The 27,486-nt window shown below is 47.7% G+C and overlaps 1 long non-coding RNA gene across 1 annotated transcript in view; it reads right to left on the bottom strand.

Annotated features, from left to right (window-relative positions):
- The window catches only part of LOC141993153 (uncharacterized), a 64,289-nt gene that overhangs the window by 24,893 nt on the left and 11,910 nt on the right, over window positions 1-27,486 (bottom strand). Inside the window, exon 3 of the long non-coding RNA XR_012640791.1 lies at window positions 8,133-8,244. This is a non-coding gene — a long non-coding RNA (uncharacterized LOC141993153). The remainder of the gene's footprint in view (window positions 1-8,132; window positions 8,245-27,486) is intronic.

The raw sequence follows: 27,486 nt of genomic DNA, 5'->3' as shown, positions 1-27,486 counted from the left end.
TATTTGTGTGCTGCAGCCTTTGCATATAATTTTTTTAAAAAAGCCAATGGCTTTCCATGTCTTATAGGGCCTGACTCAACTCCCATGCAAGTTAACTTCCATAGGAGTTAGATCAAGCCCCTCATGGGCCAAATACGCCTCACCTTACTCCTGTGAGTAGCCCCAAATGCCAAGGGCAGGTGTTTCAAGTGAACAGTGAATGTAGCAGCAGGTTCCCTTTAGAGGTCCAAAGTTATTTACAAAAATAAGTCTGAAAAGTAAACACCCCTATTTCTTCCCTTTCCTTGACTGGTCTCATTTCTTCACCATTTTACACCTTTTTGTGTTTTTTCTACAACTCTTCCTTTTTTCTTTCTCTCTTTTTATTTTCTATTTTCTCTCAACACCTCCTGGCCAATTTTCTCCCCTTAGGGAGGGGCGGGATCAAAAACAAATTATCCTTCAAAGCACAATGGGCCAAGTCAATGGGAACTGCAAGCATTCAGCACCTCTCTGGATTTAGCCCCATAAAAACTATATATAAAAGAGAAAGTGAGCAAACAAATTCAGAGGAAGGTACCATATGAAACAAAGAATGATCTATCGTGTCCAGAAACCAATGCTTATTAGATGCTTGATCCTTCTTCCACTGAAGACAATGACTTAACTCCTTTGCTTTCAGCGGTGTAGGATCATACTCTAATTTGACGATTATCAATAAAGATGAATTAATATGTAAGGCCAAATTCATCCCAGCATGACTCCACTGATTTCTCTGGAGCAACACTAGAGATTAATCTGGCCCATATGTTGTAGAAGGTCTTGGCACCAGTGCAAGATAGTTTAGGAAGAATGGTAGGGAAAGGAACGTGTGATAAACAGAAGATTTACACAGTTTTAAACTGATTAGCCAGATTTTCACTTCAGACTAATTATTGTTCCACAATGTAACTTAGTGGAAATTCCTCTTAATACTGGATTAAAAAGTTTAATACAAGCAAGCCCTGTTCAGCACCATAGGAAGTCTAAAGTAATGCTAATTCTGATAATCTTGTAAATCTATAGTTGTAAATAGTGCTCTTGGCTGTTAAGTGATACTTTAGCCTCATACTGAAATTTCTGTAATGCAGGCTGTTTGGTTTTAAAAAAATGAATATTGAGGTTTATTGGGACAAGAATAAAGTATCTGCCATTCCCAGGAAATAATAAAATAATTACTTACTACTGTACAACTTCAAAGTGCTGTACAAACATTAACTAATTCTCACTGTATCCCCATCAATAGGAAAGGATTTTTCTCCCTGCTCTACAGATGAGGAAACTGATCAAGAGAGGATGAGGTCAACATCTTAACAAGTGACCTCCAAATTTTAGGTGTCTCAGGTTTTGGCTGTCCAGCTTGAGAGCGCTTGATTTTCAGAGTGCCTGAGCACCTGAATTTTGATTGATTTCAACTCTAGTTGTGGGTTCTCAGCCATTCTGAGAATCAGGCCCACAACATCTCATGCCATGCACCCAAAAATTGGGGCATTTACAATCAGAGGCCACTTCTGAAAATGAAGGTGGCAACTTGTGCAAAATCACAAAGGAAATAAATTCCAGATTTTGCATTAGAACGCCTACATTTCTAGTTCTACTCCTGTGCTCAAACCAGTAACCATCTTTTCCTTTACTTGCAAATAGCCAAGAAAATTATCTGGTCTATTGATCCTAAAAGACATATTGGTTCATTGAAATGGTGCACCTCTTTAAGGCTGCTATGCAGCTGTAATCTAAGAAATCCCAGATTGCTGACAGAATCTGTCAGCATTGTACACATGCCATTAAGGAGTGTGAGGAAGCCTGATGGGCGTTGCTATTTGTCTCAGTGCTGGTGTGCATAGGGCAGTGCTTCTCAAACTTTTGTACTGGTGACCCCTTTTACATAGCAAGCCTCTGAGTGTGACCCTCCCTCCTTATAAATTTAAAAACAAATTTTTATATATTTAACACCATTATAAATGCTGGAGGAAAAGTGGGGTTTGTGGTGGAGGCTGACAGCTCGCAACCCCCCCCCATGAAATAACCTAGCGACTCCCTCAAGGGTCCCGACCCCCAGTTTGAGAACCCCTGGCATAGGGGCATTCACTCCCCACAAGACAGAGCTGGTGTATTCAGCAGCTGAAGAAACTGCCTTAGAATAACAGTTGGTATATTTATCAATGGCTTGCCTCATCAAGACTTCCTTAGGGCATGTCTTCACTAGCAATGTGGCTGTGTAGTCACAGCACCAGCACTGGGGGAGAGTTCTCCCGGTGCTATAAAAAACCCACATCCACGAGGGGGGTAGCTCCCAGAGCTTGCAGCACTAAGGGGTGTGTTTTTTCACACCCCTGAGCGAGAAAGTTGCAGCACTGTGAAGTGCCAGTGTAGACAAGGCCTTTGTGAGAAAAAGCGAGACAGGAGGAGCAGCAGGAGAAGAACAGATGAAAGGTTAACCAGGAGGAGAGAGAAAAACAGGGTCCGAAAGAAAGAAGAATGTAACCGAAGTGCTTAGCTACATGCTCAAGCCTCATACTGCTACTTGGTCACATTTCCCTGCACAGCCTGCCGTCAGCTTGTGCTTACATATGCAACACTCCACTGCTATGTCAGATGTGGCCGAAATTGTTTCCTGGCCGCGTTGTGAGCATTCTCCCTAACTGTTTGCCTTCCCTGCCCACCTCAAGAAAAGAAATGCTGGCATTGATGGCAGTGGTATGTTAACCGTCAGCAATGGGGTGCTTCAGGCTTTCTTTGCCAACCAGCCAAAAAGACACTTGTTTCAAAGAAAGCAAGGAGGAAAGAGTTGTCTGGTGATATTAATTATGCTACAGGGATTGAGAGAGTGTCATGTCCCATTTCCCTCTACACAATCAAAATGGCAGAGTGGGCTGAAATTAAACAGCATCTGTGCTGCCACCTGCTGCAGGATTTTACATTTATTCGCTACAGTAGTTCTTGGCTTCCATTTTCAAATAGTGTGTTTTGAGGAAAGAGGACAACGGGGCGTATTACAGACAAGGTGGAGCTGGTGCATAGTATAAATTCCCTTACAGAAAACATTTTAGGTTGGAGTTAAAGGTGAAATATCTATCAATCACTTAAAGGGGAAAAAATCTTTAAGAGAGCAATATGTCCAAAAGCTCAGCCATGTGTGCGCATGCACACAATCAGTGATTTTGCTTGAAATCAACCAGGTAGAAGCCTCGCTGGTAAATTTGCCTGCATAGCTTCTGTGACTGCATTTATAATCACACTAGCTGTGCATTCACAAGCCTGTATATATGGGTCTCTGATTTTCTCCACAAAATAAAAAAAAGGAGCCTGAAAAGTCAAAGTAACAGTGACATTCCCATTTTAGGAAGTATGGGCATGTCCAGTTAAAATGACTGAAACAGCCTTTGACTGCATAGATACTGGTAGGATTTGGCTAGATATCAGTGCTGCTCAACTGCACTCATCCACTCGCCTTAGGTAAGTAAATATGATAGGCAGGTGACTGAACTGTCCATATTTTCACAATCCCCATGGCAAGAATGGGAGAGTAGATTTGATACTTCGGGTAGGAAGCTTTCCTTACCGTTCTGCAAGGCTGCCCAGTAGGTTTTCTTCAAGGTTGTCATGTAGTCTCACCATGAGAAAATTACTGTCTATATAGAATTGTCTAAGGTGCTTGGTCACCAAGATACAAAAGTATCTAGGGGATAGAACAACATACTGTGAGTCAGGAGTGTTAGCAGTGCTTTTGGAGACCAACTGATGACAGGCCCTATATAGGTGCAAAGTATTAATATTAATAGTATCCTGTCTCAGAGGTGGAGACAAACTGAAATAGCTACCCGCAGACAAGGCTTGATGCATGCCAGCAAGCCTCGGGCAGGCTCATCCTGCCTCTGGCCATGCTGATCCTGTTACATGGATAGAAGACTTGCTCTCAAGAGCCATCACCAGCATAGCATTCACTACAAAAAGACTGTGAATTCTGTTGGGGGAGGAGGCTGGTAACACTGAAATAAATTTATGCAAGCCCTAAATAATATACACAATGGACTTTTACATAAGGGTTGCAGGAACTTTTGGACTGTTTCATAAAATTAAAAAGCACAAATTACCAGATTCTATTTACAAAGGAAAGGGAATACCCTAAGCCACATTTAAGTATTTTATATAAAGTGGAACAACTTCACCAGGAGACATTAAGAGACCCATCCAAAAATACCTTGCAGCCTGGTGCACACACCTAGGAGGTGAGAGACCTGGATTTAAGTCCCTGCTCTGAATCAGGCAGAGTGAGGATTTTAACCCAGGTCTCCCACTTTCTGGGTCAGTGCTCTAACCATTGTGCTATAGGCAGGGGTGAAAGTAAGTCGAGTGACTTACCGGTACGCTGGGGCCAGCTCTGGCCCCTGGAAGGGGCGGGGCCTAGGGCAGAAGGGGCAGGGCTGAGGGGGTCAGAGCCAGCCCCAGCCCACCCTGTAAGGTAAGCGCCCCCCCTTTCCTCCTCCTACTCTGGGGTAGCAGCAGCAGCCCGGGGCTCCGGCAGATATTTAAAGAGCCTGAGGCTCCCCTGCTTCTACTGCCCTGTCCTTTAATTAGCCACCGGAGCCCTGGGGAAGCAGCGGGGCTCCAGCGGCTATTTAAAGGAGCAGGGCGGCAGAGGCAGCTGGAGCCCTGGCCCTTTAAAAAGTCCCTGGAGCCCCCGCTACCCCAGGGCTCTGGGGGCTATTTAAAGGGCCTGCGGCTCCTCTGCTTCTACCGCCCCAGTCCTTTAAATAGCCCCCTGGAGTAGTGGCGGCGGGGCTCCGGTGGCTAATTAAAGGACGGGGCGGTAGAAGCAGGGGAGCCCCGCAGCCGCTACCCCAGGGCTCCAGCAGCAGGGCTCTGGAGGCAATTTAAAGGGCCTGGGGCTCCAGCTGGGCTGCCCCTGTATGGTGCACCGGCTCTTGCCGGTACGCTGTACTGGGGCGTACCGGCTTACTTTCACCTCTGGCTATAGGATTTAACAGTGTCACCACTCCTTCAGGCTCTGTTTTGTTCTGGGCTTGATCCAATAGGCATGCTCAGAGTCTGCCTTTCAGATTGTGCCCTACAAGACAGATCGTTTGTGCATCCCACTGGGGCTTAGGCGAGAGTTGTTAGGTGCCATGCTGCTCGGAGGTGTCAGGCCTTAGGGAGCTTTGTCCAGGCCTGCTGGCAGAAATTTAGCTTCCTAGGGGACTTTAGTGGTGGAAACTTTGGTGCCATGGGAATTCAGGCACTACAGGGTTAGGTGAACGCTGAACGGGGGCGGGGGGTTGTTGAGAACTAAATTTTAGACTTAGCCCTGGTCTACACTGGGGCGGAGGGGATCCAAGTTACGCAACTTTAGCTACGTGAATAACGTAGCTGAAGTCGACGTACTTAGATCGACTTACCGTGGTGTCTTCACCGCGGTGAGTCGACTGCTGCCGCTCCCCTGTCAACTCTGCCTGCGCCTCTCGCTGGAGTACAGGAGTCGATGCAAGAGCGCTCGGGAGTTGATTTATGGCGTCTAGACTAGATGCAATAAATCGATCCCCGCTGGATCGATCGCTGCCCACTGATCCAGCGGGTAGTGAAGACATACCCTTAGGCACCTAAAGTTGCAGTTAAGAACCTAAATCCTTTTGTGGAAATAGCTCTAAGTTTTGCAAAATAAGAATTCTGAAAATTCTCATTGGAAAAACAAAGCTTGTGCCTCTTTCATTCTTATAGAACAAAACAAGTTGGCAGGAAAAATCAAAATGAAAGATGATCAGATTATACCAATGAAGTAAGTAAGGGCTGGCATCTCTATCCATCTGAACAGCAGCAGCCTGAGATGTTGTCACTGTAAATTTTTTTGCATTGGGGGAGGTGGATGAAAAGTAGCAGCAACTTTGGGGATACAGTAAAAAGTTTCAGGAGAGTGGACTGTTATTGAAAACATTCTGTCCAATTTACTAACATGAAATTAAACTGATACAGAGCACGAAGGGCAACCCCCTGTTTTAGATATCTCAGTCCAACACCAGTGCCCAGTTCTCAGGGAGAAAGAACTGACTCTAACCTGAAACCAAACTCTTCTGCTGCTCACACAGCTCCCTGTTCAGGGACCACTGCCGGTGCACAGAATCTTGCATTACAAAATCTTGGACCCACACAGCATCTCTTCCCAAGACTGAACATTTGCTCACATGCCAAGAAAAAGAACTTGCACGACTATATCCAACAGCCCCTCCTTGCGACACCTGCCATAATATCAAGTATAGACATACCATGCAATCAGGCAATAATTTATTGTACAAAGCATTCACTCTGCTCTCATCTAAATAAGAATTTCACCTTAGACTTCAATGAGAGCAGAGCCAAGGTCCCAATCATGCAAATCTTTACACCAACGAGTAGCCCTTCCAGGAGTAGTTCCACGGATGTTAGGGAAGACTTGTGTGACTAAAGCTTCGAGGGACCAGGCCCAAAGCCCTTAACTAGGTGCATGCATGTGTATGAAGTATACAATAGGGAAGAGTATTAGCTGGTGTGGGGCAGCTCCAGCCAATGAACTCAATGGAACTACAGCAATTTACACCAGTTAAGAATCTGACCCAGTGTTTTTAATGTTACTGCCCAGGACTCAGGAGCAGAAGGTGGCATTTCATTTGACTACAGTTGCCTTTTACAGGCATTAATGCAGGGCTAGGCTGTATCCAGAAGAAAATAGTTATCCAGTTTCAACGATTCATGTCCAGTAATAGCAGAACTACTCTCAGTTGCAGGGACTGAGCCCACTGACTTCGATGAGACCACTTGTGTAAGCAAGCGCCACTCCAATAAGTAAAGACTGCAAGATCAGGCCTCTAATTATAACCAATGATAATGCAACTTCTTGTAGTTGAGGATAACTTAAAAGGATGGCTTAAAACTGAGATGCAACCCACTATAGTATGCTAAAATACCTAATGCTAATATTTCATAGTTCAGTTGTGCTAGGGATTTCACATTAAGGTGATGCTGTGGATGATTTTATTTATTTATCAAAAATTAAGTCAAAGACAGAATACAATATATGTCACACTCTTAACAAGGCAGTTCACTCAGAACGGACCGGAAAAGGGGACAGAGGCAACTAGCCCTGAACTGTTTCAGAGTAGCAGCCATGTTAGTCTGTATTCGCAAAAAGAAAAGGAGGACTTGTGGCACCTTAGAGACAACCCCTAAATCAAACCAGTGCAGCTTTCTTATTGAGACAACATTTTAATGTTTAGAGACCTCTGGGATAGACATTTCCCAGGCATATTCGCCTGACTAACTGAAATCAAAGACAGGTAAGCCATCAAGAAATCACTGTACACTTTTTTAAAAAAATCCTCTTTCACTTACCACTGTATAAATTAAAACTATCAGCAAGCTCTTCCTGTGAAAGCATGAACAAGCAGAGGAGGCACTGACTGTGGGATTCATCCCAATTCTGAGATAGGGGAAACAGCCCCAGTCACTAAACATGCATGAGATATAGATTAAGGAGGATAGTCCCCTGTTTGTTTCAGACACTTCCAACTATACAGGTGTACCTGAGCCAGACCCTTAGATTTGTGTCTCAACTTCCTCCAACCACCGTCCCCTTCCCCCTACCAAACCCCCAAAAATCCTTTTGAGAAACTTGGACTCAAATCTAAACGTTGTCACTCAGCTCTAATTCAGGGGCAGCTGCAGTCCAAAACTGGCTTTTCCTTGCCCCACCCCAGTAAACTACCACTAAACCTGCTTTCTTTTTTTACTGCCAGCCCAGGAAAACAGGTCATTTCCTGTGCCCTCTTCCTTCCCACACTGCTGATTTCTGCCTTCTGCCTCCTTCACTCCTTTATTCCTTCTGCTACTCTAGTCTAGGCCCCTTCTCCATCTGCCTCCTTCACTCCTGTGCCTGGCTTTGCTTCAGGGATTCACTCCAGCCACTCACTCCTACCATCCCCTATTTAGCCTGGGAGTGACTAGGGAAGTTATGTTAACGAGTCCAGTCTGGGCCCTTCCCTTCCCAGCACGGCCAGCCATAGGCAGACCATTACAGTGCTCAGATGTGAAACGGGGCTTCTCTCTGGCTCCTGCTCTGAAGGGTCTTGAGAGAATTAGCCACTTACCTGCCTACAAAATACTTTGCCTGGGATCTTGTCCTGCTGTCACACATTCCTGGCAGGGCCAGTCAGTGTCAGAGCAGTCAGTGTCAACTCAGCCAGCTGCTCCAGCTTGGACCTGGGGAGAACGGACAATAGACACAAATTTAAAAAACAAAACAAAAGACCCTCTTTCCAGCTCTATCCACAGTATAAACAAAAGCCTGCTGGGGCTGGGCCCCACTAGCTTCTAATGGCTAGGGGCACTGCTCTAAACCGAACCAAACAGTTTATCGATTCGCTGCCTTTTCATAGATGGCTGGATGTTAAAGCATGATCTGAAATGGCAAAGGCCATCAGCTAACCCACTGAGCCATCACCAGGCTGACTTTCAGGAGACTCTCTCTCTATTTTAGTTAGTAAAAACTGAACCACGGAGCTGAGCACCCTCCACTCCCATTGACTTCATTTTGTGGGATCAGGCCCATTTTTGGGGTTCACAGTGAAAAACAGCATCATGCTGTGTGAATCTGCATCTCCCCACCATCAGAACTCATCACCATTAACTAAAATAGAAGAGCATTCACATTTCTGAGGAATGGTAACATCTCCCAGAGTTAAAGGAGTAAGAATTGTATTGCTAATTAAAAAGAAAAAAGGATTCATTTTTCTAGCATAATAGTGAGTCAAGAACAAGACATACATATTTTAAAAGGGTGAAGAACCACTAGGGGGCACCTTACTCCATAGAGTCCTTTTAATGAACTGGTAAGTAAGTAGCATTGTTTGAGTCGAGAAACTAAACGTGCAACTCTGTCCTGACTGTAATATTGATGTTGGGTCCCCAAGTATTTTACCACAGGCCCAGACTTATGCGGCAAACTAGTGAATGTTCCTATTTTCCTCAATAATTGTCCTGTCAAAAACCCTAAAGAGGTTCTGTGTAATAATATAGACTCAAAGTGGATATTGCTGTGCCTTATCTTTGGTGAATCAGCATGGAAAAACAAGAGCAACCCTGAAGGAAAGCTCACTCCCCAGAGGCATCCTACAACACCTTAATGAGAAAGAGAGGGATTGATCAAGAGGAGTTTCATAGCCATTATTCTTAGCAGGTATATGATGTAGAGGAAGAATCATTCTGTATTATACAGCACCTATTCTCCTCACTCACCATGAAATTAATACAAAAATATCTTTAGTGCAATTCTGTGGGAATTTTTGATGCTTGACTCTGTGTTTTCCTTTACATAACAGACTTTAGAATCAGATACAGCATCAGGTATTTCGCCTCTGTAAAGACCAGGTTCAATCCTTGTTATGTCAATAAAGCGAAAGAGTTACCTGTGGGATTGGGGCTAATCCTGCAAATGGCCGAGTTCAACTGTAAAAGAAGTTGAAAGTACTAACTTGGCAAGATTGGGCCCAAAGTTAGTGCTTTGTTGCTTTGGCATTGAACTCTAGTTTTCCACTCTCCGATGTTATAGTTTTTAAAAAATAATAGGAAATGCTAGAAAGAAAGGAGTCTGTAAAATCCCTTTGGTTCTGAAAACTAAACTCCAGTGCCTTGACTGTTTGCTGAAGTACGCAACAGGAGAAACTGCACTTACCATAATCAGCTCATTTTCATAATTAGATGGAACTAATGTACTATAATAGGTGTTAGGTAGCTGGGAAACTATTCTACGTGGTCTCCAAACAAACAAATCTCATAAAACAAAACATCTACAAGTGTTACTTGTATGTTGCTTCTAGCACACAAACACATTACTACACATCACCCAGCAAACACATCTACATTCATGTCTAAATGCAAACAACTACATGGATGCAGTGTTAATGTTGCAGGAATAAGCATTCAAAAGGGAGGAAATGTGGAAGTGAAGGTTCAGTGCACAAATTAAACCCTGCCTCCTTCCACAAATGCATTACGGTATTACCAACCCCAAGCATTCAAAAATCATGAGTCAGGCCCACAAATCATGAGATTGGCTTACAAATCATGAGATTTTAAAAAATAATAAATATGAGGCTCTTTTTATTTGCCTTCTAACTTGTGAGCCTTTAGGCTTAGCGTTTCCAAACTTTCCTCTGCAAACACTGAGGTAGAAACTTACTTTTTATGTTTTTATTTTATTTTTATCAATTAAAGCTGAGTTTCTGGTGTTCTCACTTAACTCCAGGAGCTGGGGCTTTAAGAAAAATACTAAATATTACAAGACTCATGATAAAATCAGAGAACACTGCACTCTGATTCAGTAATTATGTGATCACGTACTTCTTTACAAATAATATAAAATAATAGATTTTTTCTACAACTGTAGTTAACTAGAGATTGCACTGTTAAATACTTTCTCTCTTCCACCTTCCATCTAGTCTGTTTAGATTGCAAACTCTCTGGGGCAGGGATTGTCTCTTACTATGTACAGTGCCTTGCACAATGAGCCCCTGATTTCGATTGCTGCTTCTAGATGCTATTGCAGTGTAAATAATAAAGACAATATTAGGTTGGTGTTATACACTAAGTACAATTTGCTTGCCATCAGTTTTACCTTGCTCATTTCAAACACAGGGCTTGATTCTGATTGGTGTAAGCAGCCACAACTCAACACTGAAGCTAATGGGAGTTGCAGGTGCTCAGCAACTCTCAGGGTCAGGGCCTTAAAATTTACCAGTAAATTTTCAATTTTTAAAATTTTTCCAATGAGCTCAGTCTTGAGGTTCAGATTTAAGAATCTTGGGCCAGATCCTCAGCTGGTGTAAATCAGTGTAGCTCTAGTGACCTCAGTGACACTACACCAATTTATGCCAGCTGAGGATCTGAGCATCCCCTTCTCTTACACTGCTGTCATCCTGGGCAAGCAGTTTGCGTCACTGCTGTCACCATCCTCGCAAATTAATTTCAAGCTCTACAAAAGTGTTATTTCCCATCATTTCCTGTTAGTCTCTGATTGTCCAAGTAACATCCATCCTCATCCTTCATTGTCATCTTCCCCAGGATACCTGCGTATTGCTACATTTCTCGCCAACTCACAGGTTTATTACTCAGGCACTTGCCACCCACCACTTCTCATCCATGGCAATTTGAATTACCACTGAAATGACAAAACCATTACAAACACTCATTATGTGCTTTCATTTGATAATGTGTGTTCACCTAACCCATTATCTCTCCTAGTCATATTGAAAAGGCAGGTACTTGGCCTTACAATTTTTGTAACACATCCTCCTCATGCAATAAATACCTCAAGTTTAGGGCCAACTTCTTGTATAATCTCGATTAATTACACGGTCCAACTCAGTGCAGTAAGAATACTGACGCACAAACCATAATTCCCGAACCTTTCATAAAATATTATCCAACTTGAAAGCAGCCATGAAGTCAAACAGAAAAAAATAATAATTTTGATCCAAACTGAGGGATCCAGCCTATCTGATCTGCCTAACAAATTCTAAGCAAAGATCAGAAATAGAGAAAAGAAACGCAGTTCCCTCTAAACTTATTTTCCAGTGGTGTTTATAAAATATCTTTATTGTAACGTCACTGGGGCAGGGACTGTGTTTTTGTTCTGTGCTTGTACACTGCCTAGGACACTAGGCTCTGTCCATGACTAGGGCTCCTAGTCATGTATTGTATGCTAGTGCAATACAAATAATAGTAATAATTAATAACAATTTATTTGTGAAATATACTCAATACAGAGTAATATGGAATTGGTACAATATTGACACGTGGAGCTGAATTCTCTGTTGGTGTAAATGAACGGAACTTCCTTGAAGCTAGTCGAACGCTTCCCATTTATAGCAGCATAGAGCTTAGCTCCTAATGTAATCTGTTGAGTCCAACCAACATATGTGATTATTCTAGCATTTATGCACTCTTGCTTTTGTTTCTATGATATATTTGGCCAAATTAATCCCTGGTGTGAATTCACTGATTTCAGTGGCATTGCATTGGGGACAACTGTGGCTCTCTCTTTAACACAACTTTAAATAACAACACAGAACTACTGGGTTTTCTTTAAAGTTTTCCAGGTCAAAATAGATCTAGCTGAAGTATTGCCAACTCTCTGGAGAGACACAGGATTTTGACTGAGGCTGGAGACTGGAGCCCAGTCTAACAATGATGTGACAAGCTCCAGAAGCGCCTAGCAAATTTGAACCTTTGTGTTGGCTGTCTGCCCCATTTGCCCATCTCAGGGCCTGGGGCAGAATACCAATCAGATCTGCTGCAGGCAGAGCTCCCTCCCCATAGAAACCTGAAGAATTCTCAGAGGAGGGGGAGCTGAAGAGCCCTTCTGTGAGCAAAGTGGACAGGACGGTTCCTCCCCATGCAGCGCCTGGCCTTGGAGGGGGCTGAAGACATCCTGGAGCTGCCCTTCCTAGTTTGGAAGTGAGGAGGGGACCCTGCTCCAGCCCCCTGCCCCGAGGCATGGCAGGGGGGAAGAACCACAGGAGGAGCAGAGGTGAGGCTGGTGGGCAGACCTGATGTGGGGCAGAACTGACTGTGTGGGGGAAGAATTAATTGCTGGGCAGAGGATGGGCAGATCTGAGGGTGAGAGCTCTTCCGCTGGGGTGAGAATCACCTTTCCCACTACATTTTGGAGTGTGGCCTACACTAATTTTCTCTCTTTCACCCATGCCCTGTGGAGATGGGCCGGGAGAGTTCAAAAACCAAAAGACAAATCAAAAGCCTCTCACATTATAGTCTCTTTAAAAAAACTCATGTTTTTTGGATCTGACTCATGATTTTTTATCTCTAGAGTTTGGTCATATTTAACATACTCATTTTCCAAATTGTTTTCTCATCACGTCTTAAGGTGCTTACTTCCAGAGTCCGAATAAATTCCTTGCCCAGAAGCTGCTGAGTAAGGGCCTCTAATCTAATTTCCATTAAAGTCAATGAAAAAACTTCCATTGACTTCATTGGATAGTAGATCAGCCTCTAAACTACTATATCTGCTCCCCAACTACCCATCTATGCATAACCAAAAACAAGAATACAGAATTGCATAACCATTTCTGCATTTCTCATACACAGAAACTACTTTGTTATGGAATTTGTGCATTTAATATAGTGACTAATAACTAATGCCTGAGGACAAGGCATTGTTGAGTCTGTTTATGTTTGCTATTATGGCCCTGATCTTGGAAATAAGCATGTGCTCACATTTACTTTGAAATCAGAGTACTCACAGTAGTAAAGTTAAGGATGAGCGTAAGTGTTTGCAGAATTGGGACCTAAGTGAGACAATGTGTTATAGCTTAGTTCAGTTTATATGGGTCTGCACTCTCTGTTCCCCTTGTTTGAACACACAAACCTCTGGTGCAGGAGGAATACATACTCTCTACTTTACATTAGAGCTCACTGAAAAGTTAAAACAAATGTTTTCACAAGGATAATAATTGAAATTTTAAGTTGCTTCCATTTGACGGGGCTCAAAACAAGCCCTTTTTTCAATATTTTTTCCACATTTTAAATTTTTATTGAAAACATCAAAACTGTTATTTAAACGGCAAACAATTAAAAAAAACTATGTAGATAATGATTGAGATAATGTGTTTGATAAGTTTCAATAACAATGTCAATAATGTGAAAAATTTAGCAAAAAAACCAAAATTCCAGTTTTGTTGTGAATGTTTGTTTCGAAAAAAATGATCTTCTCTTGAAAATAAAGAGGTGGAAGAAACTGACCAGGGCTGACCAGACCCTGAAAACAATGAGCCATTTCCAAATTACTATTCCATGTGTGCCATATATCCCCCTACTTTCATGTGAACTAGGGAAATAGCCCAGGGTGAAGAGTTATTTCCTCCTAGTCAACAAGGAGTTAAATATTTCTATCAGCCTTGCCCCTGGCACATTAAAAAATATTTTCTAGAACTGCAGGGTCGGGTCGGATGGCTACAGGAGAGTAATTTTTTTTTTTTAAGCAAAAAAGGTATTTTTTTATTTGCATAACACACTTAGAAAACAAAACAACAGCATATGCAATGTGTAACACAACAACCAATCACAATTGTTTTCTCATTAGCTTCAGGGGAGGGAAGTGTTCAAGCTTTCCCGGGCCCAGAGCGGGGGGTTTCCTCGACTCTCATGGTCTTCCACCCTTCCGAGTTACCTGGTGGTCCAGAGCAAGGGTGCTTCATCGACTCTCAAGGTCTGCCACCCCCTTGAGTTACCTGGCGCCACGCCCGAGTGTCACCAACAATTCCCTCCTCTGAAAGCACCCAACAAAAGGGGCAGGCTGTGGGGTAGACAACCCGAGGGGGGCACATGCACCCACGTGTGAAAGGACCCCTCTAAGGTGGTGGTGTCCGCAGCAGCAATGGCTGGGGCTGGGGTCCCTTACTCTCTCCCCCAATCAAAGGGTCAAAACAAAGGGAGCCAGATGGGGACACCGAGCAGAGAGCCTCGGACAGCGCCCACCGCTCCTCAAAAGCATCAATGGAGTCGGTGGACGCCGCCCAGAGGAACTCCGCCGGGATACGTGAACGAACTGAGGATCGGAAAACGGCCCCACAGTCACAGGAAACTCCATCGGCCAACCTCCTCTCTCTGGTTTTATAGATGGCCATTTTAGCCAGGGCCAGGAGGAGGTTAACTAGGAGATCCCGCGACTTTGTGATGCCACGGATGGGGAGTGCATAAATAAAAAGGTGAGGAGAAAAATGCAACCAAAAATGTAATACAAGATTTGTGAGGAGCCGGAACAGGGGTTGCAGCCTGACGCACTCCAAATATACGTGCGCCAGGGTTTCTCTCACACCACAAAAGGGACAAGTATCTGGGATGGGGTTGAACCGCGTCAAGTACGTGCCCATGCTCACAGCTCCGTGAAGGAGCCGCCAACTAATGTCCCCGACGGGCCTCGGAACCAAGGTGGAATATAGGCTGGCCCACCGGGGCTGCTCACCCTCCAAAGTTGGCAGAAGGTCTCACCACTTTGTGTCGGGGTGGAACACTAGGGTGAGGGCGTGAAGGGTGTGGAGCACGAGCATGTATTCCTTGGCGCGGTTTGGAAGCATACTGGCTGCAGTTCATGCAGCCAGCTCGCCATAAAGGGGTGAGGGGTCGATTGGGTCTACGGGGCAGGGGTCCAATTAAAAGGTCCGGTGGGCCTGGGATAGAGGGTGGGCGGGGCGTGCCCTCGAGCAGAACCCGATCGAGGTAAGCTCTAGCAGTGGGCGGCAAAGCGGCCTTCACCTCCTGAAGTACACACCGGGGGGTAGGAGGTATGGAGAGCCCCATGCGCCGAGCGAGCGTCAGGGGATCCAGCCGTCTCCCCGGTTGTAGTCTAGGAGGCCTCCGACTCTCGTGACTTCTGCCAGGATCAAGCTCTGGCGCACCGAGCGGGACTCCGCCACCTGCACACGGAGGTGGGGGTTGTGTAGCAAGGGCTCTGCGAGGAGATCTGCCCCCTTGGTGGCTGCCACGGACCTGGTCATTAAAAACAGTTTCCAAGTCCGGAGGAGGTCCTGGTAGAAGACCGGCAGCCCAGAGAGGTCTCGCGGAAGACCTCCCGGACAGAGATAAAACAGCTGCCGGTCATATTGGAGCCCTCGGATGCGGCGCAGGATGGCGTGTGCCAGTATGCTCCACGCCGAACTGCCTGCACCATAAAGGAGCCTCTGTAGGGCTTGGAGGCGGAAGACGTGGACCTGAGTGTGCAGACACTTCAGGCCCTGTCCTCCTTCCTTCAGGGGTAGATGAAGAACCACTACAGGGGCCCAGTGCATTCCTGACCAAAAGAGCCCCAGAATCGATGTCCGGAGGTTGGTCAGGAAACCCGGGGCCGGGACCGGGACCAGGGTGTTGAGCCGGTACCAGAGCATGGACAGGACTAGTTGGTTAAGCAGGAGCGCTCTCCCTCGGAGGGAGAGACATTGGAGTCATCCCGTCCATTTCCGGAGCCGCTCCATCACCCCGCCATCTAAGTTTTCCCAGTTCTCTGGCGGAGAGGGATGCGTGGCAGAAAGGTAAATGCCGAGGTAGAGCAGCGGACCTGCGCTCCACCGGATGGTCTGAAGCGCGGGTGGGAGGGAGCTTGCCTGCCGCCAGTCTCCTATCACCAAGCCAGAGCTCTTGACACAGTTGACCCGGGCGGAGGAGGCTGCTGAATAGATGGCCTGGCAAGCCTCCACCCGCGCCAAGTCGCCCGGGTCCTGGACCACGAGGAGCACGTCATCGGCATACGCCGACAGGACCAGCCGCAGCTCCAGCTCCTGCAGCACCAACCCTGTCAGCCTCCTGTGGAGGAGACAGAGGAAGGGCTCGATCACCAGAGTGTACAGCTGGCCCGAGAGGGGGCACCCCTTCCGTACTCCTCGCCCGAAGTTGACCGGTTCGGTCAGGGTCCAGTTGAGCTTAACCAGAAACTCTGCGGAAGCGTACAGCACCCGGAGAAACCCACAAACTGGGGTCCGAAGCCAAATGCCCGCAGAGTGCTCAGGAGGTACCCGTGGTCCACCCTATCAAAAGCCTTCTCCTGATCTAGGGACAGGAGGGCGAACGACAGACCGTCTCTACGCCCGAGTTCCAAAAGATCCCGAACCAGAAATAGGTTATCAAAGATACTGTGGTCCAGGACGGTGTAGGTCTGGTCTGGGTGGATCACGTCCGCCAGCACGGACCCTAGCCGCAGCGAGATTGCTTTCGCTACGATTTTGTAGTCCGTGCTGAGGAGCGAGACGGGACGCCGATTTTGTAAATCGCGGAGGTCCCCCTTCTTCGGCAGTAAGGCGAGCACAGCTCGCCTGCACATAAGAGGGAGGACCCCGCTCTGCAGAGACTCGGCCCAGATGGTGACTAGGTCTGGGCCGAGGACATCCCAAAACACGCGGTAGAAATCCACAGTCAGCCCATCCATGCCTGGAGACTTATTAGTTGTCATACGATGGAGGGCTTCCGAGAACTCGGCCAGAGTGAGAGGCAACTCTAGCTGGTCTTGGTTGCTCGCGCTGACCGTAGGGAGCTCCTCCCAGAGCACTCTGCAAGCCCCAGAGTCGGTCGGATCTGGGGAGAAAAGACTTGCGTAGAAGGCTCGGGCCCTCCCGCACACCTCCACCAGTTCCGTGAGGGGGGTGCCGTCTTCTGCCAGGAGGCAAGTGACATGTTTCTTGGCCCCCCTTGTTTTCTCCAGGGCATAGAAGAAACGGGAGCAGCGATCCATCTCCCGAAGGAGGCGGATGCGGGATCGAACAAAGGCGCCCCGGGCCAGACGGTCCTCGAGGGCCCGGAGCTCCTCCCGCTTCTCCCGGCACGCTCCGCAGAGGAGCGGGTCCTCGGGGCTGGCGGCCAGACGCCTCTCCAGCTCTAAGACCTCCCGTTCCAACTGCTCTATCGCCGCATTTCTCTGTTGGCTGGTGCCCCAGGTGTAGTTGCAGCAGAAAAGCCTGGCGCGCACCTTCCCCAGGTCCCACCATCACTGCGCCGAGGGAAAGGCACGCCGCTGCCCTCGCCAGGCCAGCCAGAATTCCCGGAAGGACATCACGAAGCCCTCATCCTCCAACAGGCTGTTGTTAAAATGCCAGTAGGCTGGCCCCGGCCTCTCCACACAGAGGGGGGCTGTCACGGTGGATAGATGATGGTCAGAAAATGGGGCCAGCCGAATGCTGGAGGAGTGGGCTCGTGAGAGATGGAAGCGTGATAAATAAATATGGTCCAACCGGGAGTGGCTCGACCGATGGGCTTCCATCCGGACAAAGGTGAACATGGGTGGTGGTCGCACTAGATGTCCACTAGGGAGTGATGTTCGACTATCTCCCAGAGGGTGTCTGTGGCGGCCGGGCTCTGCTCGGTCCCCGAGCGGTCCTGTTCCTCGAGGGTGGTATTAAAGTCCCCTCCCAGGACCAGGCACTTGTGAGAATCTAAGGTGCCAAGGAAGGCGGACGCCCGCTGGTAGAATTGCAGCCGCTCCAGGCCCAATGTCGGGGCATAGACATTAATGAGCCCCTCCATATGGACCCGGAGATGCAGCAGGTGACCCAGCATGGCCTTGGAGACCCCTAGCACCTCGGGCCGTAGGTCGGGGGAGAACAGGGTCACCACTCCAGCCTGTTGAACTGTGGCATGGCTAAAGTAGACCCTGTGCCCCCACTCCAGCCGTCAACTGTCTTCGGCGGTCAGGTCCGTATGGGTCGCCTGCAGGAAAACCACAGAGTACCCTCCCTCCCGAAGGAACCTGCGGAGAGCCATCCTACAACCCCGGGTGTTCAACGTTGCGATGGTGAGAGGTGTCATGGGGAGGGTCGGGGGGGTCCTCACTGGCAGGGATGCTCGCACCTCCCAGCGGGCCACGCAGCAGTCCGTGACCCATCCCGTAGGTGAGTAATTGTTCATGGAAGACGCGGACCAGCCAGTAGGCCGCGGCATCCTGCTTCCCCGTCTCTTTACCTTCCCCCATGAGGGCCCTTGTGGTCCGGAGTTTTGAGAAAAGTCCCCCCATTGCTGGAGAGCAAGTTGTACCTTGTTGTGGGAGCCACAGACATCCTCTAAAAACTTCCGCAGCTCTCCTCACAGCTCATGGGGAGGTGGGTTTACGGCTTCCCGGTTGTTCCCCGGCAGGGCCCTTGGTGCAGCCCTGTGGTCCACTAAAATGGACAAGCAGGGTGCGGACCCCTGACGGGGTGCCTGATGGGCTGGAGCTTCTAGGCCCGCCTCAAGCTCTGGGGCGATAGGGGGTGGTGGAGGGAAAATAGCAGCTCCTAATGGGTCGGGGCAGGAGAACACAAAGGCCGCTCCCTGGGGGTCATCATTTGGGAAAGGGAAGGAGATAGCCCCGGGGGTGGCAATGACATTGCAGAAGGTAAACTGAATAGGGGTAGGGGTAGGGGTAGGGGCAGGGGCAGAGGCGAGGTTCTGGGTTTTGGGAGGCAAGCAGCTGGATGGTGGCCCCTCCCGATCAGGCTCAAGAGTTAAGGGGGTGGGGAGGGAGCTCTCAGTGACACTAGGCGCACGCTCTGTGATGGATTTAGCGGCCACAGCATCAGGAGGTGGATTATCTTCTGTAGGGCCCCTGCCCGGGAAGGAAGTCGATTGCTCCGCACCAACGGGGGGTGCCCCTGGCGGCTCGTGCCCCGGCCGCGTGGTGCCGGCTGTCACCTGAGCAGGCTCGGTGGTCGTCAGCGGGGTGCCATCAGCGGCTGGGTCGGTGGAGGAGTCCAGGGGCTCCTCGGAGGTGGGAGCGGAAGCAGCAGTTAAGGGGAGGGAGCATGGGGAAAAGAGGGGTGGAGTGAGGTCACCCAGATCGAGATTTGCTGGCAAAAGGTTGTCCTCCTTTTGGGCGACCGGGGTCAGATCTAAGGCCTCGATCTCCTCGAACATGGAGGAGAGGACACTTTCCGCTGCCCCGGGGTTCTCCCCGGAGGCACCTGTCACGACAGTTGCCTCGGGGTTCACGGGAGCTTCGGGTAGCGTCAGGACAGAAGGGGCTTCCTCGAGGGTCTCGGAGGGGAGGGTCTCCCATGGAGGGGAGACACTACCCTCCGGTGTTGCCACGTCTTTCCCGGCTGACACCGGTGGATGGGATGCACTCGTGGGCAAAGCGGAAGGTTCGGCATCGGTGCCTCCCTTCCTGGTCTTCCGGGGGGCCTCTGCCTCGGGTAGATGAGGCGGAGCTCGAGCCTTCCACTTGCCTTGCTTCCCCTGGACTAGGGCCCAGCCCTCCATGGTATCATCTGGGGGCTAGTTAGCAGGGGTCGTGTCAGGGGGTAAAGGCGATGGCTCAGGGACTTGTGGGGGGGAAGGATGGGGCAGCATAAGGGAGGGAGGATTCTCCCTGGGGCAGGCTCTCTCCCATGCCTGGTGGTATCTCTGCCACACCCTCCTCTATAGGCCCCGCTAGATTGTCAGCAGTGAGGGCAGGCCTCTCCCGCTCATCTGGGTGTCGTAGGGGAGGTGCCCCTTGGGCCTGAGCGGTAGTAGTGGTGGTCCGAAGAGGAGGGGGGGCGGGTTCGGGTACTGGGCGGCCAGGGGCATTGGCAATGACGGGGCCGATGTCCTGCTGGGTCTCGGGGATCCCAGGTGCCCCTCCTTGCCGGGCTAAGGGGCAGTCCCTCCGGACATGCCCCGACGCCCGGCAGAGGTAGCACCGGGCTTCCCCCGTGGAAAAGTACACCCGGTAACGGGCCCCCTCGTGGGGGACTAGGAAGGACCCTTCGAGCGCCACTCCGTCACGCGCCGCTGACGGCAGTAAAAGTTGCACTTGCCGGTGGAAGGAAAAAATGTGATGGAGGGTGGGGTCCTTGCAGCCCAACGGGAGAGGGCTGATAACAGAAACAGGTTTCCCCAGGGTGGAAAGGGTGGGTAGCAGGGCAGCACTGGGGAGAAAAGGAGGGACAGAGGTCAGGACCAGGTGGACGCCCTGGTCCTCTAGCGGCTCCAGAGGGACAAACACCCCCCCCCCCCCGCCAGGCCCCTCTCCACAGCTTCCTGGGCGGCAGCCTCCGATGCTAAGAAGAAAACGAACTTTCCATATAATTTGGAGGCCACCACAATGGCCGAGGGCCCCACCACCCTCGCCAACGCCCACATGTAGGTCTCCACGTGGGGCGAGGCGGGCACCAGGAGGCATCAGACATCATGCTTCCTTGTCATGGTGGGAAAGGGGCCCCAGCCGCTATTGATGGTGGCGGAGGCGGTGGGCGGGAGAGATGATGAGGCGGCAGGCGGGGGGGCTGCTGCCACCCGGGCATACGTCCTGGGGGCTGAGGGAGGGACATCCACAGAGCTGGTGGAGGGGGCAGCGGGGGAGGATGCCGTGGTCGGTGGTGGGGCTGCAGCAGTGGGGGTGGCCCCTGCCATGGAGGGCCCGGTGGTTTTTAGCGGGGCCCTTCCCCTTCTTCTTGCCTTGGCCTTTCCCACCAGCTGGGAGGGCTTCCCTAGAGTCTGGGGAGGCAACGGGCATGGCAGCGGCGGAGGTCACCCAGGTGCCCTCCATTGCTGATGCCCCAGCGGTGGCGGTGGCAGGTGATTAACAGGAGTTGGGGTCAGGTAGAAAGGAACAAGCTGCGGGGTGGACAATTCGGGGGGGGGGGCACATGAACCACTGTACGCTTGTCCAGAGAGTCCTGTTTGGTTGGCTGGTGCTTCTGGCCCATGCAGTGGAATCAGGGCGAGCAGCTGAGTCCAGGGGCAGATGTTAGACAGCCAGCAAAGATGGTGGAGTGAGGGGGTGAAAATCGTAGTGTGGGGGTTGGGAGGACACAGATGGATCGGGGGGAAGCTCCGTGCCACACCCCCTGTGTCCCTACAAACACAGTTAAGACACAGTCAAGGCCTCCCCCCACACGAGAGCACAGTTCAAAAGTTACTCAGTCTTAGGCCCCCTCCACAGCGATTTGTAGATTCCCCAGGCGGTGTTCCTCTGGTGGACGGCTTTTTCTCTGTCTGTTCCAGGCTTTCTTTTTTGCATTCCAGAAATGCTGGAGCAAGTGATAAGATTCCTCTTGACTGGAGACAGGTCCGCAGACAAACAGCAAGCGGCTGGGTCCTTCCACTTCCCCCCTCCGGGGAAGCGGGCAGGCAGGCCCCTCCTCTCTCAGGCGGGGGTTTCAGCTGGAGCGGCAGCAGCGTCCGAGGGCAGGCAGGGGGCTAACAGCCGGCCGGCAGCCAGCCAGCCAGCACTCTAGCAACAGCAGAGAAAGAAAAAAAAACAACAAAAAGAAAGGAAAGGGGGGAGAGTGTCTAGGCCGGTCGGGGGGGAAGCCGAAAGCAGGAGCAAAAAGCAAGGAAAGCCCAGGCCAGAGGGCGGCGGCGGCGGCGGCGGCAGCAGGAGGAGGAGAGCAAGATAAGTAGGTCCCTTTTCCCTGGGTAAGGTAACGGGGAAGGTTTCAGACCAATCAGGAAACTTCTGGAGACAATTTAGACAGACAGGCTGATTAGAACACCTGCAGCCAATCAAGAAGCTGCTAGACTCAATTAAGGCAGGCTAATCAGGGCACCTGGGTTTAAAAAGGAGCTCACTTCAGTTTGTGGTGTGTGTGTAAGGAGCTGGGAGCAAGAGGTACTAGGAGCTGAGAGTGAGAATGCAGACTGTTGGAGGACTGAGGAATACAAGCATTATCAGACACCAAGAGGAAGGTCCTATGGTGAGGATAAAGAAGGCATTGGGAGGAGGCCATGGGAAAGTAGCCCAGGGGGTTGTAGCTGTCGCACAGCTGTTCAGGAGGCACTCTAGACAGTAGCATTCCACAGGGCCCTGGGCTGGAACCTGGAGTAGAGGGTGGGCCTGGGTTCCCCCCAAACCTCCCAACTCCTGGTCAGACACAGGAGGAGTTGACCTAGACTGTGGATTCATGAAAATGGCCAAACTGAGGGCTGCTGTGAAGCTCCAAGGTGAGCAAATCTGCCAATAAGTGCAAGACCCACCAAGGTAGAGGAGGAACTTTGTCACAGTCTATAGATGTATTTTGTCTCCTTTGAAAGTATTAAAATAGCCAAGTGTCTCCCTCTATCCTTCACTTACTCTAGAGAAATATACTATGCAAATATCCTTATCTATTAGGGATGGTTGCCTTGCCATGTTATAAGGGTTATCACCATTCTGGAACACATTCCTTATCTTATTAATTATCAATGGCTGTATGGTCCAGATCTGTGAACTGACTGGTAAGTGGAGTCCTTGATCAGTTATTTAGTCATCCATTTTCCTTGCTTTGTCTGAACAGTACCTCATTGTTTTTTAGATGATAAATGTTGTATCCTTTGTCATAAGTTTAACAAGTCATACTTGAGAGATCAAGACAGCAAACACTGGATGCATCTTATGTGGATGCACTTTACCTAATTCTTTTAATGGTTATTTTCTTCCCCCCTCCCCCTTTTTTTGGTAGAAATAATTTCCACATCTTCATCCCTGCTCTATTCAAAATGTATTCAAGTATCCTGAACTCTTTATGATAAAGAGCCTGATCCTGTTCCCATTGAAGTCAATTAAGTCTTTCCATTGAAATCAATGGAAACAACATCTGTCTCAGCCACAACAGGACTGATGACAGGGAGCACTTATCCTGATCCCTTGCAAGAATAAATGTTTCCAAAAGCCCTGTTATTGACATTACAGGGGTTATAAGAGCACTTCCGCCTACTTTCTACAGTTGAACCCAGGCTAGCTTTCTTTTTGGAGACCCCTCAAATGTCTGTGTTTGATAAAAATCTGTAACAGCCCTTGGGCTGAAGATCCTTGAGCTAAGCCAGCCCTGATTACAAGATGAACCCCATCTGAGGGGAATCAGGTGATCTAATATAAAAGGCAGGAGGAAGCTGCAGATGGGTAGCTAAGAGGAGCAGAAAGACAAAGCTCTGGATGGAGTGGAGGAACTGGAACTAAGTATGAAGTGGATTATGATTTTGGATTTTATGTTGAGGACTCATTGAGGATTGTTTGGATTATTTTGTGATTAAGGACTCTGAGGTTTGTGTGGAACTTCATTTGATGTTAAACCAGCCCCAGAAAGGGGTGCTGTGGGCCACAGCAGAGGCTAAAGGGCTCCCCAGATGAGGCTACCAGGGGTAGGCTGCTTGCAGAGCAACCTTTGGCCAGATACTCAGGAAGTGGCTCTATAGTCAAATATCTCCTTGCTCTTTATCGCTGCTACCTGTCTTTTGGGCTGTAAACTGTTCAAGGCAGGGTTTGGGTTTTCCTATATATCTGTATAGTACCTAGTATGCTTTGGTTCCAATGTCATAGAATTATGGTAATTGGCTTATTTATAGCTGGAGTAAAATAGCAACTGTTTTACAGAAGTGCTTAATTAGCCTCCATGTGCAGGAAAGCTGGTATGACCTAGTTCAGACTGGCTTTATAGAACTCTCCCAGCAGTGTCAGCAAAATCCATTTAATGAAACACAAGATTGCTGATCATTCAATGAGAATTTATTCTGACAACTAGCTATCTCTAGGGTCACTCTTGCTTAGCAACTTGGAAGAGATAATTGTATGCTCATCATGTGAAGCACAGTCCATTGTATGTCTACTGTATAAATCTCAAGTAGTTACTAACAAAAGAATGCCCTGTCTTGTCAAAACATTTAGGATCAGATTTTTGGGGTGTTTTTTAAGGCCACTTTGGGGTGCATAAGTGGCACTAAGTAACCTTAAATGGCTGGAGAAAATGTCTCTGCTAGCAGAAAACTGGCCTCCTAGACCAGCCACTGCCCCTTCCTCCCCAGAGTAAGGGCAGGGGGTGCCATTCTGGAGATGTTGTGAAGCAGAACTCTACCCAGTTCTCATCTAGCCTAAGTTACAGCTGCTTCTGTGTGAGTCTAGTCAGGGCCAGTTTACAGCTTCCCGCATCCGCTTCCATCAGCATCCCCTACTGCGCTGGAGCATTGGCTAGAGCTAGGGCAGGATGGCAAATCTTGCCCTTTATGCCCATCCCACTATTAAAGAGGAATGAGCATATCTGAAGCACAGTTAACTGGTTCCTTTTGTGGATTGATCACAAAGATGCAGCACTAGCTGTATCTTGTATCCGTGTCCCTTCAATAAGCAAATTAGTCAGGTGCAGTTATAAACTAATTCTTTAGTAGACTATACAACTAAATAGGCTAGGCCAATTTACAGGGTCCCATCTCCTCTTAATTTACTCAGAGGCTCTTTGTCCAGCGTGTTTCTCCTCTTCCTCCATAGAAGCTGGAAAAACCATTGTCAAAATGCTCCTCAGTGTTGTCTTGTTCCTTCCTTGATTAAGATACTTGCCCGTTACAAGAACTAGCAGCAGGTTGCATTGCTGTAAACATTGGAAAGAATGGTATTGTGGCAAAATGATCCCCATCTAAACTACTTGCAAAGGCATTTAAGTTAGCAAGGAATTTCCTAGGGACTCCTTGAACCAGGAGTAGAGTTACACTGGTTTCCATTAAAGTCTTTTTGTTTTGCTTTTGGAACTGTGTAGCTTTATTGGCATGTATCTCTTGTCTGCCATAGTCACCATCAGCTTTCTATTTGCTTTTGTGAGCAATTCAAGGTGTTGACTTTGATCTCTAAAGTCCTGTTTGGTTTGGACCCTTGCTTCTTTATAGATCGCATCTCTCTGTGCAGCATAATAGTTGAGATCAGCTGGTATGGTCCCTAGCTATTAATGTCTTGGGCTTGTGACCAGGTGTTCAGAGAGGGAAACCCACTGTGCCATGGAAATCAATTCACCATTGTTCCCCTGTTTACTGACTTTCAGGACACAGTCCAAAGTCAGTCTCTTCACTCAGGCTTTCCTGTGAGGTCAGATGGCTGGAAAGACTCGGTGACTTTGAATTTTTTATGTTGATTATAGTTTTTGCTGTGCATGTGCTGGCAGGCCCAAAGATGGGTGAATTTTATAAAGCTATAAATAAATAAACCCAGGGAGATCATTCAAGTTTGATCTTCATTCTGAATGAATCTACCATCCATGTCTTTAAAGTTTCAATTCTCTATTGTTTGCTATCCATGTAGTAATTCTTATAATCTAAGTGTGGAGAGAAAAAATGCCTCTTCCATTTAATTGTCTGTTAATGTACTTTTATGGAAAACTCAGTCTTTTGTATAAATATTATTAGATTTTTTTTGATCCTTAAAAATCCATCTTCAATTTTCCTTTAACATTTAGCTGTTTCCTTTAGCATTTAATGACAACCCCCTGAAGCCACAGTTAAATGTCACAACAAAAAAAATTGGTGGTTGAATTCTTCAGAAAAAGGAAATGAAGGAGAAAAGCCCTTCCTTATGTTAATCACTGATATTATTCATTCTCCTCCTCTGACAGGCAAATTTCATTGCCACTCTGTTTAAAAACACTGATCTTTAAAAAGGTCTCACTGAAAACAGTGAGCCCGGTAAGCTAGTAATAAAATAGAGCAAGAATTTCAAAGTAAGTCAGATGTTGGGTTTTTTCCCCATGTAGTCATTGCATCCCATACTAGGCGAAATCAGGGACGAATTTGGTCTGTTTCCAAAAGACTGCCTCTCGCTGTGCACCATGCAGTAGCAGCTCTGGTCAGTGCAGACGCAGCAACAAACGGAGGAACTTCAGGAGGAACTTGAGAGGTGATTGTTCTCAGGGAAGGCTCTTTCGCTTGAAATGCACTGCTTCTGGAGTGAGGCTTCTTCCCCTATGGAAAGATGCAAGACTTGCCTTTTTTAATACGGACAAAGATGCATAGCAATTCCTATAGTGGATCAGAGCCATAGTCCATCTAATTCAGTATCTTGTCTCCGACAATGGCTAGTATCAGATGTTTCAAAGGAACAAACCTTCCAACAGCCAAGACTCTGATCCTGCAAAACACTGCTGAAACATATGAGTAGTCCAACTGAGGTCAATGGAACTACTCAAGCTAAAAGTTAAGCATGTTTGCAGGATTGAGGCTCAAGTACAGTAAATGGTTCTAATCCTAGTATGTGAGAAGAGCCTAGAATCTTAATCTTCTTTATCATGTTTTTGAGGTACTTAAATTCATGTAATGGCAGCTACATACTACTGTGAGCACTTTAATAATGTGTAATTTTTAAAGGAAGCATTTTTTCTTTTACCAGATTCAGTTCTCCATCACTCATTTGAACTATAGTATTTTCCTGATATGCTCAAAGGATATTTAGTACAGCTGAATCCTTTATCACATGGACATACAAAGAAATGTCTCCAGTTCTCAGAAGTGTCCTGGGAGTTGCATCAGTGTCATCAAGAAAACAATTTTTGCCTACTTGCTCTAATATGGGCAGAATGGCTAGGCTCCAGAGGAAATATTAACCAAGTTTTTCTGTCTGTTGCACATAACAGATGTTTGTTTCCTTTCTCTTTTGCAGCCAATGTTTGCGTCTATCAATGCTACAGTGTTTTTTGTATGGAGGAAAACTAATTTAACCTCAGGAAACAAACAATATAAATGTTCCACTGAAAGCTGGTTCACACATTGTTATCTAAACAGACTCACTCACTTACTGCTTTATAACTAAACCTTCAGCTCACTGATTTAAAAACATGAGGATTTGACATGCTTTTTTTTAATAATCTATTTTGGATGCTCTGTGTTGACATTTAATTATCTTGATACTCCCTGACATGTGTTCTTGCTACATTAGCTGACAGAAATATAGATAAATGGAGAAGCCTACTAACTTCTTCCTAGAAGATACATGCTAATGAGTCCACACTAGAGGAAATCGGCAAGTATGCTACTTTCTGGGCTTTTCAGTTGAGTAAACAAGCCTTTCTTTCAATTAAACAAATGTACTTCATCAACTACTTAATGTGCAGAAGATCAGAATGATTGATGGCCTATGGAAGGTTGGACTAGGCTCACCCAGTATGGCTTAGCCAGAAGGAATAGGGGCTGACCTTTGAGTTGTTCTTGGTGCAAAGGTAACCTTCCAAATGTGAACCAGACTTACAAGGCAGCAAT

This window comes from Natator depressus, chromosome 9 (genome assembly GCF_965152275.1).
Source record: "Natator depressus isolate rNatDep1 chromosome 9, rNatDep2.hap1, whole genome shotgun sequence".
In the NCBI taxonomy this organism is placed as follows: Eukaryota; Metazoa; Chordata; order Testudines; family Cheloniidae; genus Natator; species Natator depressus.
The sequence above is the reverse complement of the archived record's forward strand: the minus strand, read 5'-3'. Positions and strand labels throughout refer to the sequence as shown.